This window comes from Coregonus clupeaformis, unplaced genomic scaffold (assembly GCF_020615455.1).
Source record: "Coregonus clupeaformis isolate EN_2021a unplaced genomic scaffold, ASM2061545v1 scaf1682, whole genome shotgun sequence".
NCBI classification, from domain to species: domain Eukaryota; kingdom Metazoa; phylum Chordata; class Actinopteri; order Salmoniformes; family Salmonidae; genus Coregonus; species Coregonus clupeaformis.
In genome coordinates, this window is record NW_025535136.1 from 35,019 (window position 1) to 50,589 (window position 15,571).

Consider the following 15,571-nt stretch of genomic DNA (forward strand, 5'->3'; position numbering starts at 1 on the left):
AATGCATGATTGAAATACGGGACAAATCTACCTTTTTTTCCTAAATTGGTGGTATTTGAATTTGTTAATAAATTGCGGGACTTGATTGTTTGGTTTTGCGGGACAAAGGGCCTAAATGCAATCTGGGACATGTGGGCGCCCACGCGCACGTGCTGAAACCAGAGTAGGAACCTTTGCTATTTAAACACAACAGTTAGTTTTGTCACAATCGGTAGAGTTGAAAATGTGACGGAAACACATTGAACTTCAGATTTTTATTCAGTACATGAAAACGTAAGCGAAAAAGAACATTTTCCTGAGCACTAGATCATCGGGCACTGATTTTTTTTAAAAATCTGCAACAAGTCAGTTTGGTGGAAACAACACTGGTGGGAAAATGCGCATATTTTCTTTATGCAGATTTTAAAATATTATCATGAAAATCTGTCGCCAATCGGATGGAAACCTAGATACTGACTATGACATATCGCACTGTATCTGCTGTTGGCTAGCTTGAGTACGATGTCAAGACCAGAGTAGGGACATTCGCTATTAACATAACACTTTGTTGTGGCAACACTATCTGTTGAGTTGAAAATGTGATGGAAACACAGAACTTTAGAATTTATTATTTTTTTCAGTACATGGAAACTTGAGCAAAATGTAGATTGCACTACGTCATCACACACTGATTTGGTGCAAACACCACCGTGGGGACCAGAAAATGCGCATATTTTATTTATTCGGATTCTAGAGTATTCCATAGCTGTAGGAAGTAGACTGAACAAAAATATAAATGCAACATGTAAAGTGTTTGTCTCGTGTTTCATGAGCTGAAATAAAAGATCCCAGAAATGTTCCATATGCACAAAGCTTATTTCTCTCAGATGTGGTGCACTGAAATGTGTTTACATCCCTGTTAGTGAACATTTCTCCTTTGCCAAGATAATCCATCCACCTGACAGGTGTGGCATATCAAGAAGCTGATTAAACAGCATGATCATTACACAGGTGCACCTTGTGCTGGGGCAATAAAAGGCCACAGATGTTTCAAGTTTTGAGGAGTGTGCAATTGGCATGCTGACTGCAGGAATGTCCACCAGAGCTGTTGCAGAGAATGTTATGTTCGTATCTCTACCATAAGCAACCTTCAACGTCGTTTTAGAGAATTTGAGTACGTCCAACTGGCCTCACAACCGCAGACCACATATATGGCGTTGTGTGGGCGAGCGGTTGGCTGACGTCAACGTTGTGGACAGAGTGCCCCTTGGTGGGTGGGGTTATGGTATGGGCAGGGCATAAGCATTTTATTGATGGCAATTTGAATGCCCAGGAGATACCGTGTGCGAGATCCTGAGGCCCATTGTCGTGCCATTCATCCACCGCCATCACCTCATGTTTCAGCATGATAATGCACGGCCCCATGTCGCAAAGATCTGTACACAATTCCTGGAAGCTGAAAATGTCCCAGTTCTTCCATGGCCTGCATACTCACGAGACATATCACCCATTGAGCATATTTGGGATGCTCTGGATCGATTGTACGACAGCATGTTCCAGTTCCCGCTAATATCCATGCAACTTTCCACAGCCATTGAAGAAGAGTGGGCAACATTCCACAGGCCACAATCAACAGCTTGATCAACTCTATCGCGAAGGAGATGTGTCGCGCTGCATGAGAAAAAATGGCGGTCACACAGATACTGACTGGTTTTCTGATCCACGCCCCTACCTTTTTCTTAAGGGATCGGTGACCAACCGATGCATATCTGTATTCCCAGTCATGTGAAATCCATAGATGAATAAAATATTTTCAGTTTACTGATTTCCTTATATGAACTGTAAATCGGTCAAATCATTGAAATTGTTGCATGTTGCGTTTATTTTTGTGGGGGTCATGGGGAAAACGTTTTGCCAGTGCTGAAGATGTCTGCTAATACAGGACTATTAAAGGCCCAGTGCACTTTTGTATAAATATAAAAAAAAAAAAAAAATCTGATTTTACAGGGGGTTATGAGTATTTGCATTTCCACCCAAAAAAATGCAATTTGAATGTTCATAGCGGAGTGAAAATGCTGCTTAATTTGAGCAGTGTTCTAATAAATATATTTTAGATTAGTTTCACTTACTAGCTTAGATACATACAGTGCCTTGCAAAGTATTCATCCCCCCTTGGCGTTTTTCCTATTTTGTTGCATTACAACCTGTGATTTAAATTGATCTTTATTTGGATTTCATGTAATGGAGCATACACAAAATAGTTCAAATTGTTGAATTGAAATGAAAAAACTAACTTGTTTCCAAAAAATTCTAATAAATAAATAACGGAAAAGTGGTGCGTGCATATGTATTCACCCTCTGCTATGAAGCCCCTAAATAAGATCTGGTGCAACCAGTTACCTTCAGAAGTCACATATTTAGTTAAATCAAGTCCACCTGTGTTCAATCTAAGTGTCACATGATCTCAGTATATGTAAACCTGTTCTGAAAGGCCCCAGAGTCTGCGCAACACCACTACAAGCCGCACCATGAAGACCCAAGGAGCTCTGCAAACAGGTCGGGACAAAGTTATGGAGAAGTACAGATCAGGGTTGGGTTATAAAAAAATATCCGAAACTTTGAACATCCTATGGAGCACCATTAAATCAACAACAAAAAAAATGTGTTAAACAAATAAAAATATATTTTAGATTCTTCAAAGTAGCCACCCTTTGCCTTGATGACAGCTTTGCACACTCTTGGCATTCTCTCAAACAGCTTAATTTGTTTAACACTTTTTTTGGTTACTACATGATTTCATATGTGTTATTGTGTTATACAATGTAGAAAATAGTAAAAATAAAGAAAAACCCTTGAATGAGTAGGTGTGTCCAAACTTTTGACTGGTACTGTATGTTTCAGTAAGATTTGATTTTTTAGCATTTATAGCAATGGTTATCAACTGTACTGCAGGGATGGAATGTAAATCGAAAATTGAGGTTGTGGTGGCGCTGCAGGGAGAGGTATTTTGGTGTTCGAGACTTGAGAAGACGACAGGGTGTGTTAAGTGGTGGTGTCCCATCATTTTAGGCTGTTGGCTAAGTAGGTCTAAATAGATTTAGATAGTGGAGTTTTTTGTGAGTATAGTGTTAGATGGTAGGTATTTGTTTTAAAAAATGTTTTCAAGGAACGTGTACGGGAGTTATACTCAGTCTAGTAGGTGGAGGTAATGCAACTTTTATTGGATGCCAACCGCCGTTAAACCTCACCGAAGAAGAAATCCTTGGTTGCTGGAAGCGTGACTGAGGGAGACTCTCCAAGCAGTTCTGGGAATAGCCGGCCGGCAACCGTCAGCACTAAGGAAAGGCACGTAGATCCCTCGACTTTGACAGATGAAAAACTGAGAATAACGTTAAGATTAGTTGCTCGTTTCGTTAGCTAGACAAAAGTTTTTTTAATACTACGGACCAGGCCCGAGTAATATCGGATGTGGTGAGTTCTGCATACTTATGTCGCCAAATGCTAACTACAGTAACGTTAGTTACTACCGAACTTGGTGATTTAGCCAGTTCTGAAAATGTCGTTGGAATTTGATTTCGCCCCCTCAAGTTGCTTTAGCTAGCTAGCTACTTGCTAACAACTACGCAAGTCAAAGTATCAATGTTTTTTAACCGGTCAGTTAACTACTTGTCCAAAATTACCACCAAGAAAATGTCGACACATGTGGTACTTGAGCGAGAGTGGCGGAGTCCTCTATCTGGATAACCAGCTAGTTAGCTATCGTCTGATAACTAACGTTAGCTCTTAGCTACCTAACTGACTTGGTTTGATAACGTAATTTGCAAATCACTGCTTCGCACAAGCTAACTGATCCAGTTAGCTAACTAGCTAGCTACCTAACATGGATTGAAGTAGGTTAGCTGGTGCTGCGTCGTCGGCTTTGTTAGGACATGAATTCAGGGGCAGCGTTAGCTAGCTAGCCATGTGACATGTCATTACAACGCTTGCTCACTAACTCTCAATGCAACATTATGGGAACATTCACAAGTCGCGTCTGCACGGAGAATATGTTGTACCCTTGCAGAAGAGAAGGTTTGTTTGGTGATGATTCTCTCTAATAACATAACGGAATCAATTGGCTTTTTTGTTGCTGCGACAGAGATCCGAACCACTTGCCCTGGCCTCTTTCCTCTGCACCCGAGAAAAGCGGGCCCACTTGGGCCTTTGTGATTTGCAAGCACCCCTCCCCCAACACCCATTCACCTCAATTCTCCCAAGAATGCTGCCCCCTAACCCCCAAAATGTGAGAGCAGTTCCATATCATTCACTTGGCTTGTGAGCCGTCTATTCCAGCAGGCTATTGTTTGCATTATTTGTGGGAGTATGTAGAAAAAAATCTGGATTATACAGAAACCAAGTTCTATGTCTCAGCTCCGACCTAGTGATGTGATCTTTAACAAGCATGCACATCACTGCACCCATCTCACAGATGGAAGGAGCCAGATCTCATGATGTTTTAAAGGGTAGGTAGCATAAACGTGCCACATGTAACATATGTATTTGCGTTAGCATCCATCAAAAGTCCCAATGCAAAGTTACACCTAATATTTCTATTTTGAGTTATTACATAAAACCGATCAGAATTTCGAAGAATGCCGAAGTCATGCCAGAAAATGTTTTTGTGGGGTGTGACTTAGTATGGAGGACCTGGCAAGCCAGCCTATTTACTATAATGTGAACTCCAATAGAAATGTAGGATCATAAAAATCCTGGAAAAGTCAAGGAATTTGAAGTGTTTTCCATGCCCTGAAAAGTTCTGGGAAATGATAAAATCTGAAAAGTTTAGCAAAAGTCATGGAAATGAATTCATTTCTGTTAATGTCATTTATTTATGCACTTTTAAAATATTTTATAAATCAAATAAAAATCACCATATCAGCCAGGATGGGAATGACACTAGCGCGTCTGTGTTTGGGACATCACCTGCAGTGTGAGACAGTGGGCCGTTGCTCAAGGAGCGAGGTAATATTAGGGCCGTTGCTCGAGGAGCGAGGCAATAGGGCCTTGCTCGAGAGCGAGGCAATATTAGGTGCCGTTGCTAGGAGCGAGGATAGGGCCGTTGCTCGAGGAGCGAGGCAATTTGGGCCGTTGGCGGGCATAGGGCCGTTGCTCCAGGAGTCTCAAATAGCCGCCTGTCCCTTTTTTTTTAATGGCCGGGCAACAGAAAACATTTCGGCAAATAAACGCCAGGTCTAAAATAATTGTTTATGAGGTTTGATTTATTACATTAAATAATTCAGTAATGACTTGAAAAGATTATGGCAATCATCCATTTTATCGGCAGGTAAAACTGCTAGCCATTGGCTGCTAACAGAAAGAACTGCTAGCTAAGAACCCTAGAAATGGTCTGATCGCCGTATTGGCGGAAAGAACTGCCGAAAATGCACAGTCAAATACGTTTTTATTTTTTTATGGAGGCATACTAAGACCGAAAAGAAACGTGACAGTGTGTAAATGATAACACATTAGTGCAATAAATTATGAACGTATTAAATGCTGGAAGTGAATGCTGAATTAAACAATGAACTATGCACGGTAGTAAAAGCCTGTCTCTAGTAAGCTCCTGTTGTGTTCAGTGATTTGGCAAGCAAATAACCTGGGCTATTCATTGAAGTTTTACGGTATGCAGTTATCTTAGCCGCCTAAAGTTAATTATTTCACTGCTAGCTAGCCTAGCCAGCTAACTAGCCTACGAGCCAACCACCATGGTCGGACATACCTGAGTAGTAAGCCAGAGAACAAAACCAACTAGTCTAGCACAGGCAGGAACCCACAGAACACATACAAAAAAAGCCATCAAAATATGAGTCAACAATAAGACTGCGATTGGAGGAAGGCTCCGAAAGCAGATGGAAATGATCACAACTGTAATCAGTCTGCTACTGTAGCATGCTAGTACTAAGCCAAGGTGGAAGAAGTCTGGTGGCCTACTTCATGGAGATCATGCCCCACGTGTGGGAATCTGGTTAGTTCTTTACATCACACTTACTGCGTGATTGGTGGATTGTAGCTCACCACTGCCAGAATGGCTAGTAGCTCTGTTAGCCAGCTCGAGCTAGTAAGCATGAGTAGATTCTCCAGATGCGTTAGAAGTGCATTGTGGGTAGTTTAGAAGATATCTGGAAATACATTTAAAATATGTAAAAACCCCAAACATAACTGTTTTGTAGGTATAGGTAACCAGATCTTGACTAAAACTACGTTTCTAAGTCTTTGAACTCACTGTTACTTCGGTGAGTAGAAACTTGTGCGTTCTACCATTTTTTTAAAAATATGAAGCTTCCGTTTAGAACTTCCTACCAGCACATATGGTGATGAGGAAGTCCAGTGGCGGGAAGTGGGAGGGGTTGGAGCTAGATGAAACTTGGAAGACATTCTGCTCATTTTCTCATTGATAAAACATTCCATCTCAATAGTTTTCTATTCCCAAACCTAAAATATGTTATGGAGCAGCTGTGTTGGTATTGTAAGGCCTTCAAACTACAGTATGTGTGGGCAGGTGGTTGGCTTAGGATTCAAACCTTCTCAAACAGCCTAATTCATACTCTTAGAAGTGCTTCCACGATAATGTGATTTGTACCTCGTACGAGGTGAAGTATTGGATTCTTCACACACACAGTAAGACATTATCATATTGACACTACCCCTTTCATGCTTTTTTATTTTATTAAATGAAAGCAAGCTTTGCGTTATACTTAGAAGACCATCAGGCTTAATAAATAAATACAATTATAAATGACAATACATGTCATAAAAATAAATGGTAATAACATCCGTTTTTGGTTAGGAGGTGTTGTGTTGGACACAGTAGGTCAGAGATAGAGCCTGGCTGCATTCCTGGTTTATGGAGCTGTTATCTTACCTGTGTAATATTGACGTAAGCTCAGAACCACTTGTGTTTTAAACATGGTCCTGTTTTATCAATTACTGTGCTGATCAATGGACAGTTCATTACCTCTGTCAAAATAATATGGGTAGCTTAAAGTTATGTTTTTCTTGTATTTCTTTTTGAAATAAAGATGGTGACTCAACAATAATACACATTTACAATAGGTCTATATATATATATATATATATATATATATATATATATATAAAAATTAGGGCTGTCAAATGATTAAAATTTTTAATCAAATTAATCAGAATTTTCAGTGGATTAATCATGATTAATCACTATTTGCAATTACACCTGAATCCTAACCATTTTTTTCTGAAATGCATACAAAGATAAATAACAGGACACAGATACATAATTTTCATATTATGTCTGTTTATTAACACAGCCAAATAATGGTGTTTTAAATCAAGCTGAAACATACTACACACCATAAGTATTTGTCTTTGGCTGTGGCTCTTGACGGTGGCTTATAGAATGAGTCTTGAGACGCCACTTGCAAAACATCAAGGAAACCTGAGTCTTCTACAATGCTAATGGGTCTACAATCCTTTTGCAATCCATTTTGCTATTGTGTTGGTCCAATTATCTGAGGTTGATTTTGTTAATTGCCTGCAAACATTCAGCGTGGTCTGGCGCAAACCACTTGCTGAATCGACTGCCCAGCAAACGCATGTTTGGCGTTGACATGGTACTTCAAGCTTGAACAGCTCCGGTGAAATTGAAACTCCTTCTTACAAATCTTGCAAATAACCTTGTACTTGTTAACTGTACCATCATCATTCTTTTTTATATTTGAATCCGTGCAATAGGGCCCACTTTGCTCACCTTGCTCCATCTCACCTCTAGCTCCCAACCACTTCTGACCTGAATAATTTGTCACACTCGCGCATGCGTGAAATGCGTTTGAAAAAATTGACGTAATTAACAGCAAAACAACTAATTAACGTCGTTAACGCTATTTTTGACAGCCCTAATAAAAATGCAAACAGCCAAATGAGAGAGACACTACATGACCAAAAGTATGTTGGACACCTGCTTGTTGAACATCTCATTCCAAAACATGGATATTAATAATGGAGTTGGTCCCCACCCTTTGCTGCTATAACAGCCTCCACTCTTCTGGGAAGGCTTTCCACTAGATGTTGGAACATTGCTGCGGGACTTGCTTCCATTCAGCCACAAGCATTAGTGATGTTGGGTGATTAGGCCTGCCTCGCAGTCGGCGTTCCAATTCATCGCAAAGGTGTTCGATGGGGTTGAGGTCAGAGTCTCTGTGCAGGCCAGTCGTTCTTCCACACTGGTCTCGACAAACCATTTCTGTACGGACCTTGCTTTGTCATGCTGAAACAGCAGGGGCCTTCCCCAAACTGTTGCCGCATAATTGGAAGCACAGAATTATCTAGAAGGTCATTGTATGCTGTAAGCGTTAAGATTTCCCTTCACTGGAACTAAGGGCCCTAACCCGAACCATGAAAAACAGCCCCAGACCATTATTCCTCCTCCATCAAACTTTACGTTGGCACTATGCATTGGGGCAGGTAGTGTTCTCCTGGCATCTGCACACCCAGATTCATCACTCCAGAGAACACGTTTCCACTGCTCCAGAGTCCAATGGTGGCAAGCTTTACACCACTCCAGCCGGCGCTTGGCATTGCGCATGGTGATCCTAGGCTTGTGTTGGCGGCTGCTCGCCATGGAAACCCATTTCATGAAGCTCCCGACTAACAATTCTTGTGCTGACGTTTCTTCCAGAGGCAGTTTGTAACTTGTGAGTGTTGCAGATTTTTACCTGCTTCAGCACTCAGCGGTCCCGTTCTGTGAGCTTGTGTGGCCTACACTTTGGCTGAGCCGTTTTTGCTCCTAGACGTTTCCACTTCACAATAACGGCACTTACAGTTGACCCGGGGCAGCAGGGCGAAATTTGACTGACTTGTTGGAAAGGTGGCATCCTATGTCACTGAGCTCTTCAGTAAGGCCATTCTACTGCCAATGTTTGTCTATGGAGGTTGCATGGCTGTGGGCTCCGATTCTAGACAACTGACAGCAACGGGTGTGGCTGAAATAGCCGAATCCACTAATTTGAAGGGGTGCACATACTTTTGTGGATATGTGTGTGTATATATGTGTGTTTTTACATCTTAGTCATTTAGCAGACGCTCTTATCCAGAGCGACTTACAGTTAGTGAGTGCATACATTTTTCATACTGGCCCCCGATGGGAAACGAACCCACAACCCTGGCATTGCAAGTGCCATGCTCTACCAACTGTGTGTGTGTGTGTATATATATGTATGTGTGTATATTTCATGATTCTAACAGTTCACCCAAGTGTTTTGATCAAAATCCCAAGTCAAATCGCAATTGCAACATTTGGTTAAAAATAAGGCCTATATTCTTTCCAATATCGTACAACCCAACGTGGAAATGATCTCAAATGAGTGTAGAAAACGATTTTGGGTTGAAGTTGAATTGAAAACTATAAAACTATCAGAGGGAGAAAGAGCCCTTGGCGTTTCGGTTTGGGGAAGCTTACAACTTACCCTCCCTTTTCTACTGATCTGCATGCCAGCTATCATTGTCATATGTAGATTTTGTGAAACAGTTTCATTTCATATACCGTTTCGTTTCTCAATCATTGTCAAAAAAATCTTAATTAAAAAGGATCTAAAAGTAAAAATGAAACGCGGATGTAGAGAGCCTCTGGATATGGTATATGATATAGCCGTATGGACACATTCATAGACCGTGACCGGGAGACCCATGAGGCGGCAGACATGGTTCAGCGTCGTCCAGGTAGGGGAGGTGACGGCAGGGATGTAGCTCGTTGGTAGAGCATGGCGTTTGCCACGCCAGGGTTGTGGGTTCGATTCCCACGGGGGGCCAGTATGAAAAAAATTAAAAATAATGTATGCACTCACTAACTCTCGGCCGCTCTGGATAAGAGCGTCTGCTAAATGACTCAAATGTAAATGTGATCAGATGGCGGCTAAAGAAAAGTGCGGCAGGTAGCCAAGTAGTTAACGACGTTGGTCCAGTTAACCGAAAGGTTGCTGATTTGACTCACCGAGCTGACTAGGTGAAACATCTGCCGATGTGCCCTTGAGCAAGGCACTTAACCCTAATTGCTCCTATAAATCGCTCTGGGTGAGCGTCTGCTCAATGACTAAAATGAAATTATAAAATGAGAAATAAGTGCATGGAATTCAGAGATGCCTATAGGCCAATTCAGCGGTAGGTAGGGGTTAAAGTTCTCCTTCACTGTGATGGATTTCCGTCATTGATTTTCGAGATCAGTGTAGGTCCTCTCAAACAGCGGGTGTGTAGCCTACGCAGCTCAGTGCTTTCGCTCGGGACAGGCAGCTGTTTTTTGCGTAAGGGAAAAGTATTCGGTTATTTGTTTCCATATGGGTTCAACAGATCAAAACATTTTGCTCTTTCGTGGGGGATATTTTTCAAATACTCTGGGAACTTTTATAATTTGCAATGGATGTTAAAAAAACGGACTTCGTTGACTTACTGTGTGAGGTGAGGAAAAAAATGACTGAAGCTTATTAGTGGTGAGTTAAGACCATCAGAAATCAGATGGGACATTCCTAAATTTCGCACCATGCCAGGTACCTTGTCTAAATGCACCAGCCAGGACCTCCTATGCTCCCTCAACATTATCAGGACAGAGAAACATGCTCAGTCATTGCTCACACGGTACACTCCAAACAAAAGACAATGAAAACATTGACTAAACTCCTAAAATTATGGTTATTAAATAAACCAAAACGTGTTTCTCACAAGTGTAGCAGGTTATGAACTCTGCAAACAATGTTTCCACTCCGAGAATGGTAAATGACTGTCGTGATTAACATGCATTAATAGAAATTAATGTAACCACATGAAGGCTTAACAGTACATTTACTACTACTGAACCTATGTAACCTACTGCTAACCTATGTAACCTACTGCTAACCTATGTAACCTACTGCTAACCTATGTAACCTACTGCTAAACCTACACTTGTAACCTATGTATAACCCACTGCTAACCTATGTAACCTACTGCTAACCTGAGCTGTAACCTACTGCTAACCTATGTAACCTCTGCTAACCCATGTAACCTACTGCTAACCTATGTAACCTACTGCTATGTAACCTACTGCTAACCTAATGTAACCTACTGCTAACCTATGTAACCTACTGCTAACCTAATGTAACCTACTGCTAACCTAATGTAACCTACTGCTAACCTAATGTAACCTACTGCTAACCTATGTAACCTACTGCTAACCTATGTAACCTACTGCTAACCTATGTAACCTACTGCTAACCTATGTAACCTACTGCTAACCTATGTAACCTACTGCTAACCTATGTAACCTACTGCTAACCTAATGTAACCTACTGCTAACCTATGTAACCTACTGCTAACCTAATGTAACCTACTGTAACCTACTGTAACCTACTGCTAACCTATGTAACCTACTGTAACCTACACAACCTATGTAACCTACTGCTAACCTAATGTAACCTCATGCTAACCTAATTAATCTGCTAACCTATGTAACCTACTGCTAACCTACAACCTTTATAACCTGTAACCTACTGCACCTCACCTATGTAACCTACTGCTAGACTGTGTACCTGTGACCACAACCTATGCACCTACCACTGCTACTGCTAAACCTAATGTAACCTACTGCTAACCTAGTGCAACCTACTGCTAACCTATGCAACCCTGCACCTACTGCAACCTACTGTAACCTTGCAGCCTGCCAACCTAGTAACCTACTGCTAACCTATGTAACCTGCCAGTATGTAACTACTCTACTGCTAACTCTAATGTAATCTTATGACCTGCTCTATGTAACCTGCTGTAACCTACGTAACTACTGCTAACCTATGCCATCCACTGTGTAACCTACTGCTAACCCTGTAACCTGCTAACTGCTATGTAACCTGCTGCTAACCTACGTAACCTCTGCTACTGTAACTCACCTGTAACCTATGTAACCTCACCTAACTGGCGTAACCTCTGGCCTATGCTAACCTGCACCTGGCATGTAACCTACTGCTAACCACTGTGCCACCTACTGCTAACCTATGTAACCTTCACCTACTGCTCCTGTAACCTACTGCTGCCTGCTCCTATGCAACCCTATGCAACCTATGACTACTAATCCTATGTAACCTACTGCTAACCTATGTAACCTCACTGCCTACTGCATAACCTACTGTCTGACCCACACCTACTGTAACCTATGTAACCTACTGCTAACCTATGTGTAACCTGAATATGTACTATCTGCATGTAATGCTACTTCTGCTACCTAAATGTTACCTACTGACTAATGTAACCTACTGCTAACCTAATGTAACCTACTGCTAACCTAATGTAACCTACTGCTAACCTAATGTAACCTACTGCTAACCTATGTAACCTACTGCTAACCTATGTAATGGGGAATTGATACAAATAAACAAGCAAAGGGAAAACAATTCACACAATGAATGCGCAAGAATTGGTGGGAGACTGCCCTCCCCTTGTCTCAACATGTTTTAATTATACTCGAGACACATCTTCACACGTATATTTTAGATGCTTTTCACTGATGGCCGCATCTCAATAATCAGCTAGGCCTATCGCCATGCAACACTGCCCAAACTGCTAGCCAGCTAGGCCTATCGCCATGCAACACTGCCCAAACTGCTAGCCAGCTAGGCCTATCGCCATGCAACACTGCCCAAACTGCTAGCCAGCTAGGCCTGTCGCCATGCAACACTGCCCAAACTGCTAGCCAGCTAGGCCTATCGCCATGCAACACTGCCCAAACTGCTAGCCAGCCGGGCCTGTCGCCATGCAACACTGCCAAACTGCTAGCCAGCTAGGCGCTATCGCCATGCAACACTGCCCAAACTGCTAGCCAGCTAGGCCTATCGCCATGCAACACTGCCCAAACTGTTAGCCAGCTAGGCCTGTGTGCAACACTGCCCAAACTGCTAGCCAAATAGGCCTGCGCCATGCAACAATGCCCAAACTGCTAGCCAGCTAGGCCTGTCGCCCATGCAACACTGCCCAAACTGCTAGCCAGCTAGGGCCTCGTCGCCATGCAACACTGCCCAAACTGCTAGCCAGCTAGGCCTGTCGCCATGCAACACTGCCCAAACTGCTAGCCAGCTAGGGCCTGTGCAGCCATGCAACACTGCCCAAACTGCTAGCCAGCTAGGCCTGTCGCCATGCAACACTGCCCAAACTGCTAGCCAGCTAGGCCTATCGCCATGCAACACTGCCCAAACTGCTAGCTTCCCTAATAGGTATAGGCCTACTAGCCCCAAACTGCTAGCTTCCCTAATAGGTATAGGCCTACTAGCCCAAACTGCTAGCTTCCCCTAATAGGTATAGACTACTAGCTTGTGATTTGAAACAATCCACAGCTATTAAAAAAAAAAAAACACAAAGCTAATGATACTCTGTGGCTAAGTCAAGCTCTCTGGTAAAGTATTTTGAATGGTTTTATTTATGTTCTGTATAGACCGGAGTAATTGTATAATTTTGCCAAATTTATTTAAATTACTTCCCTAGCCTATTGGGCTTACCGCCTATGAAAGACTTCATCATTCGCCATTTCTCTCCTGTCACACTGGTTTTAATATCAACTTTATTTCGTTGTCCAGAAGCCAAAGGCACAATCTTAGTCATATTAGCAACCCATCCTAGTTGTTGCATCTTTAGATTTCCCGTCTTTCTACATTTCTAACAGAGAGTTCATCTCTGTCACATATGGAACCGCTCTCATCAGGTGCGCTGTTTAGAACGGTGTTTTCCCGGCAATTGCATTTTGGCAAATGTTTGAAAATGACATTTTATTAGCTGCTTCATTAAAGGAGTTGCATATTCTGTTAATATTAATTACCATAATCTAAATGTGATTTCTGTCATTCTGGGCTTTCCGTGGGTGGATGCCTTTTTTAATGGGTTACGACCTAATGCATATGTGTCTGGTACATTTCTCAAATGGCCAGTTAATTTAAAATCTTCCAGGTCCATTGTCGGCACCACATTTTCCTAACGGAAAACCTGGTTTGGGCCAAACGCATCTGTATACCACTCTTCATATTTCCAAGCATGGTGGTGGCTGATCATGTTATGGGTATGCTTGTCATCAGGGCCAGTCCTTGCTGTTTCTGCCACCCTAGGTGAGACTGAAAAATGCTGTCCCCTGCAAAACTAGAATAGTCCTGTAAGCAAAAGGACATGTAAAATACATATTTTTCCAGATGTTGAAGTTAGGTTCAATTTTGGGTTCTGAATGAAAGGTGAAAATACGTATTTTCCGTATGTTTAAAATACATATTTTCAGGATGTTGAAAAGGCATCTTTTTCCAGAAGGTGAAAAATAAAGACATTCTGGACGTGGAAATTGGGTTCATTTTCGGTTCTGAATGAAAGTTGAAAATACGTAATTTATAGAAGTCTTTGTTTGGGCCAAATCAAGGCTGGTCCAGACCAGACAATCTGAACCAAACATGTCTATGATTGGTTCAGATTTTGTCCAGAACGGACCAAAAACCAATGTACGTGGATGTGGAACTCAAGGCCGGTATGGACTCACCAAAAGACATCCAAAAGGCATCGGTCCATGCTTACGAAATTTAGCCTACAGTGTTACCTGAAATTGAATTTTATGAATGCCCATCTGTCGTAAGCCTACCGTTTTTAAAACGCCAAAAGAAGACGTCCGGACAGGACCAAAAAAATACGTTGGCTCGTGTTTACTGGGGTGTAGCTTACCATGTCGGCCACAATGGAATTGTATGAATGCCCATCCATGTGGTAGGCCCACCGTTTGTTAAACAGGCCGTTACATTGGCTTTATTAGTCCTGATTCCTGTGACTAATCAATTTGGCTATTTTAAGCTTTGAATATCAGCTACCCAACTTTATCAGGAGTTATCGTGAGCCTATTTGCAATGTGTTTACACAGTGGGAAATGCAGAAGTATTTTTATTTATTTTTAGCTATGATCAACTTGTCAAAAATGTACAGATACAAACTTGAAACCACTGATTATGACAACGGGGTGAATCTACTGGACAACAGTTGTGAATGTCCATTTTACTTTGACCTGTCCTGTTTTTAGGATATGTTTGTTAACATGACAGCACATGTTTTATTTGATCGGAGAAACCTGCATGATGTAAAACGTGTCAGTTTTCATTACATTGTCATACAGTTTTATCTCCAGCCTGTAGGATACAGTAAAGGCCACGCACTCTTTCTACCATATCCTATATCTGCTACATTTATGTTAAATACTTTTTTTTAACGGAGTGTAGGTGGAGCGATGAGTCTCCAACAGCACGCTGGGAGTGGACAAGCAAAATACATTGAACAAAAAAATATAAACGCGACATGTAAAGTGCTGGTCCCATGTTTCATGAGCTGAAATAAAAGATCCCAGAAATGTTACACATGCACAAGCAACTCCTGCCCAGTCATGTGAAATTCATAGATTAGGGCTTAATGAATTTGTCAATTTACTGATTTCCTTATATGAACTATAACTCAGCAAAATCTTAAATTGTTGCGTATTTTTATTTTTTTTGTTCAATATATTTTGCGCCCCAGCCTTTGACAGAGTGGGCACTGTGTATCACGGGGCGGCACC

At 41.7% G+C, this 15,571-nt stretch overlaps 1 pseudogene; it reads left to right on the forward strand.

Moving 5' to 3' along the window:
• The first annotated feature begins 3,413 nt into the window (after nucleotides 1-3,413).
• LOC121546631 overlaps nucleotides 3,414-15,571 on the forward strand; it is a 73,923-nt pseudogene continuing 61,765 nt past the window's right edge.